Here is a 6000-nt window from a genome sequence, read left to right as displayed (position 1 = left end):
ATCACCGCTTGCGGTTATATTATTTATATTGAAATCCTAAATCTCTGACCGTATATTGACTGCACTGATATCGCACCATTTCTTCCCCTTATATTAGTATATTCAATTGTATTGTTATGCTGTATACTTAACAGTATATTTATATTTTGTACTGTTTTCTATTTTGTGTTTTCTTTTTTATATATTAACAATAGTGTAGGAGCCAGAATGAAGAAGGAGAAAAGTTTATTTCATTTTGTATTTTTGTGTTTCTCTGAGTTATCTCCCTCTAGTGGCTGGACCATGCAGGTGACCTTGGCATCTATATAAGGGCGACCCTACCTGGGGGGAGGGGCTTGAGCAGGAAGACACAGTCTTTGACCTTGTGCCAGAGAACCAAACTGAACCCTTGATTGTCTTTGCAATCCTTATGTTGGCTTAACTGCAAGAACTTTTGAGTTTTGTATTTTCATTTAGTTTAATTAAACCAATTGGAATTTTCAACTTTAAACCGCACTGGACCTGGATTTCTTTTGATTTAGTATGTGTGGTATAAGCGTCAGATTTTTAAGCTCAGCCACACAGTGGTTAATTAAGGACAAGAGTTAACCACAACATAAGTCAAAGACTCCTTCCAACAAGTAATTCCAAGAAGAAACACTGGATTGGAACTGGAAGCAGAGAAAGATCTGGATGGACTGGATGAAGGCAGGCGAGCACATGGCCTGATTGTTTGAGAGCATGAGTATACTCCCCTCAATGCATTTGATAATTGCTTGAAAATTGACAGTTGAAGACTAAGTTTAAGGATATCTGATATTGGATAAGATAATATTGAAGATTCATTCAAACTTTAGGACGTCTGCTATTGGAGTGGGTTACTGTTTTGTTTGGAACACTTGATGAATAGTCAATAAGCATCAATGATCAAGCATGGCATATTCAAGTGAAAAGGGAAGTGTAACTGAAGTTACTGAGCAAGAAGAGGAAGTTACTGAATCTACTGAGGAAGAAATAGTCACTGGAGCTACTGGAAAGGATGTAGTAACATATTGTGACCAAAACCTAGAAAGCACTGGAACTGAAAGGGAAAACAGTAACCAGGCATTTAAAGTAAAAAAGGCTAGAAAAGCAAAGCTTTCTTAGTTAACTAGAAGAAAGAATATCATTAATGGAAGATGTGTCAGGACTTAATGAAGTGAGAGAAAAACTTCACACATACAAAGACTTCTTCAAAAAGTTTAAGACCTTACAAGACAATTATCAGGAGCTTTTGACGGGAAGAAAGACAGATGGATGACAGTGAATGGTTTGAACCGAAAATCAAGGAAATGAACACTTTTCTCTCCTCTGTGTATTCCTGGATATCTGGAGTGTCTGGAGCTGTTAAACCCCAGGAGGAGGAGATTACCCCAAAGGACAGTGTAGCACAAGTCTCAAGCCGTGGGTCAAGATATACAACTGCATCTGTAAGACTACGTGAAGAGGCTGAAAGAGGGGCAATTTTGGTCAAAAGGGATGCCCTGGAAGAAAAACATGCAATAGAGGAGAAGGAGAATGCACTGCAAAGTGAGCTGCAAGCACTTAAGCGAAAGCGAGAGGCCCATGAGCTAAAAACACATCTGGCAGGCACATCCACTAGACTTGCAGTCCTCTCATATGCTGAGGAAGTGCAGCAAGAAGCCAAGGCAGCAAAATGTCGGGCAGTCAAACCATCTTCTAAGGAACATCAGCCATATCCGGCAGCGGAGACACACACCGCCGAACAAGTTGATGAAAACCTGCAAGGTGATGGTAAAGATGGAATGAATGCTTACTTGGATGAAATGTCAATGAAAAGTGTTGCAGAAGAGAGTGAGTTTCTGTCTTTAGACAAAATTACAGAAGCCTTTTCCATGATACAAACCCCAAGTGTACGTCCAAGGGACAGTGTCCACTTTCAGACTATTTCAGTGAGAGACGGTAGAGGTGTTAGAGGGACCAGCAGAGTACAAGCATCCAGTCCTCTAGAAACTCTGAGAAAGAGTAGTTCACCTAAAGCTACAAGCAAGGCCTCTGATCAGTTGTTGACCGCAAGCATTTTGAAAGATGATGGACTAGCCAATATCCTTCAACGTCAAAATGATATAACATCCATGCTTGTAAAGCAACAAAAACTGTCTATTCTCCCACAAAAAGAAATAACAGTCTTCAGTGGAGATGTTTTGTCATACAGACCATTCATTAGAGCTTTTGAGCACATAATTGAGGAAAAGGCTGAGAGTAGTGCAGATAGGCTGTACTTTCTTGATCAGTACACCAGTGGTCTCCCCAGAGACCTGGTGAGGAGCTGTCTCCACATGAGCCCATGCAGAGGCTATGAAAAGGCAAAAGCTTTGCTACAGGAGCACTATGGAGATGAATTTAAAATCACTTCTGCATACATGACAAAGGCATATCGTCTGCAATCAAGACTGAGGATTTGAAGACATTGCAGTATTTTGCGATATTCTTGAGGAGCTGTTGTAATGCAGTGGAAGAAATGATATACTCATAAAAATGAACTTGTCATCAAACATGAAAATCTTGATAAAGAAACTTCCCTACAGACTCAGAGAAAGATGGAGATCTTATGTGTGTGACTTTCAGGAGAGACAGAAAAGAAGACCTCAGTTCTCTGATATCGTTTAATTTCTCCAGAGGAAAGTGAGGATCGCCTCTGACCCAGTTTATGGTAACATTCAAGATAGGCCCATCAGAGCCACAGAAAGGCCGCAAATTAAAGCCAAGTCAATTAGAAATATTTATATTATAAGAGCATTTAAGGGAAAGAAACACAGAGAGAAGCTGGACTTCTTTAAAGAAAAGGGATTCTGTTTTGGCTGTCTAACTCAAGGCCACATCAGCAAACACTGTAGACAAAAGCTTACCTGCACAGTGTGTTCAAAACAGCACCCCAGTCTCCTCCATGTTGAAAATGTGGAACAAAGGAAAAACCAACAGGAAAAGGGTGACAGGTCAGAGGCAGTTAAGACCGTAGCCAGCTAAGGTACTGGGGCTGGTACTGGGGCCGGTAACGTGCTTTCAGTATTGCCGGTGAGGATCAAAGCTGGCAAAGGAGAAAATATCATCTCGGTGTATGCTTTCCTTGACCCAGGTAGCTCAGCTACATTTTGCGCCTTGTGTCTCAGTTGAATATCCAAGGCAGAAAAACAAACATCTTGTTGCGAACAATGAGTATTGAGAAGAGAGTTCCCACATATGTGGTCTCAGGACTCGAAATTTCCGGACTCGATGGAGACAGTTTCACACAGCTACCCGATGTGTTCACACAAAAGGAAATGCCAGTCACTGCTGACAACATCCCTTCAAAACAGGATCTTGCTAAGTGGCCTTACCTGCAAAAGGTCAATATTCCAGAAATAGATGGCAACATCGAACTGTTGATAGGAATGAATGCCTCAAAGATCATGGAACCCTGGGAAATTATGAACAGTCAGGGTGAGGGACCCTATGCAGTGACGACCCTAGTGGGGTGGGTAGTCAATGGGCCCTTAAGAGGTAGTAAGTCTTCTATCGACAATGACTGTCAGTCTGCCACAGTAAACAGGATCTCTATTGCAAATCTTGAGATGTTGCTCGTTAATCAGTACAATCATGACTTTAATGAGAAGGCCTCAGAGGAAAAGCGTGAACAGTCTATTGAGGATAAAAGATTCCTTGAAATAGCAAGTAAGTCAGTCTCATTAGTTGATGGTCACTATACTCTTAACTTACCCTTCAGGAAAGATTGTGTGCTAATGCCCAACAATTGCCACATTGCCATGCAACGTCTCCAAAGCCTGAAGAGAAAGTTTAAGAGAAATGAGTCTTTCCATAACGAGTATACTGCTTTTCTGAATGATGTCATTACTCAGGGATACGCAGAGCCTGTCCCGCAGCTGGAGATGGAGGGAGCTCCGGGCAGAACCTGGTATATTCCACATCATGGGGTATACCATCCTAAGAAGAACACACTCAGGGTGGTGTATGACTGTGGAGCGGTGTACCAGGGCACATCCCAATTCAGAACTGTTGCAGGGCCCTGATCTTACTAACTCACTAGTTGGAGTTCTGCTCAGGTTCAGGAGAGAACCCGTCGCACTTATGGCCAACATTAGATCTATGTTCCACCAAGTCAGGGTGTCCAAGTCAGACATAGACTTCCTGCGCTTTATATGGTGGCAAGACAGAGACATTGAACCGGACCCAATAGACCACCGCATGCTGGTACACATATTCGGAGCAGTTTCCTCCCCAAGTTGTGCCAGCTTTGCACTGCGAAGAACTCCTGAGGACAATCAACATGCAAGAACACAGGTGACAGATACATGAATGCATAATTTTTATGTAGATTATTGTCTGACCTCATTGCCTACAGTACAGGACACAGTGCAGCTGACAGCAGACCTGATGGAGTTGTGCGACAAAGGAGGATTCCAACTCACCAAGTGGGTGAGCAACAAACAAGCTGTGCTGTCATAAATAAATGAGGAGGTATGAGGAAAATACATCAGGTCTTTAGACCTAGACAAAGACCAATTACCAACTGAACGTGCTCTAGGCCTTCAGTGGAGCGTGGAAGATGACGCTTTTAGGTTTGACATCCTAATTCCCGAAAAGCCACATACACGGAGAGGAATTCTGTCAATGGTAAGCTCCGTGTATGATCCACCAGGTATCATAGCACCTCTCACTCTCCCAGCCAAACAACTGTTACAGCAGCTCTGCCAGCAGGGCTATGGCTGGGATGAGACAATACCCACAGATCAGTCTAAACAATGGACTAATTGGATTCAGGATCTCCCAAAGCTGTCTGACTTTAGTGTTCCGTGCGGTATCAAACCTAATAACTTTGGAGAACCGCAGACCTTCGAACTGCACCATTTTGCTGATGCCAGCGAAATTGGATATGGGGCAGTAAGTTATCTTAGGATGACCAATGACCAGGGAGAGCTACATGTCTGCTTCATGATAGGGAAAGCAAGAGTTGCTCCCCTAAAGCAAATGACAATCCCAAGAATGGAATTAGCCGCTGCCGTGCTGTCAGTTAGGCTAGACAAACCGCTCAATGCTGAATTACATCTTCCCATGCAAAGTTCCAAGTTTTAGGGAGACAGTCAGGCTGTATTGAAGTACATAGCCAATGACAGTGCGAGATTGCAAACCTTTGTCGCAAATAGAGAAAACATTAGAAACATTGACATAAACATAAACATAAACATTCTCTTCATTAGAGAAAACAGCAGTGTCCAACAATGGAAGTTCATTGAAAGCAAGCACAACCCGGCGGGTGAGGCCTCTAGGGTGCTGAGCATGCAAAAGTTCCTGGAGAAAAGACGATGGATTTGCGGTCCTGAATTTCTTAGGAAACCAATGCATACCTGGCCTATAGAAACTGGCAATCCGTCTTTGTCAAAAGACGACCAAGAGACTGGGCCAAATTGGTGAGAGCCGTGGCCTGGTATCAAAAGCTTGGGGGCAGCCTGATGGCTCTGACTGCGAAAAGGAAACAACTTTCCACTGATGTCACCACACGTTCACAACATCAGAATCTGACGTCTCAGTTGCAAGCCTTTAAGTCAAAGCTCAGTGGTCACTGCATGTCTCTTGACGACCTTGAGAAAGCTGAGAGGGCAATTCTTTCATTCACTCAACGACAAGGTTTTCCCGTTGAGTATGAGAAGTTAGGAATGGCACCACCTACTGTTCCTAAAAGTAGCAGAATTTACAGACTAGATCCTATGCTAAAAGATGGATTGATTAGAATAGGAGGACGGCTGTCAAGAGCAGCCCTTTCGGAAGACATTAAGTATCCCATCATCCTCCCCAAACAGTCTCACATTTCCAGTCTGTTAATTTGCCATATTCATGAAAGGTACGGGCACTGTGGCAGAAATTATGTACTAAATCAATTACTTAGTCAATTACGGAAAAGGTACTGGATCACAAGTGGAAATAGTGCTGCAAGGAGTGTCATCTCAAAATGTGTGATCTGCAGGC

This window comes from Pollachius pollachius (assembly GCF_949987615.1).
Source record: "Pollachius pollachius genome assembly, chromosome: 9".
Taxonomy (NCBI): domain Eukaryota; kingdom Metazoa; phylum Chordata; class Actinopteri; order Gadiformes; family Gadidae; genus Pollachius; species Pollachius pollachius.
Note: the sequence above shows the minus strand (reverse complement) of the source record.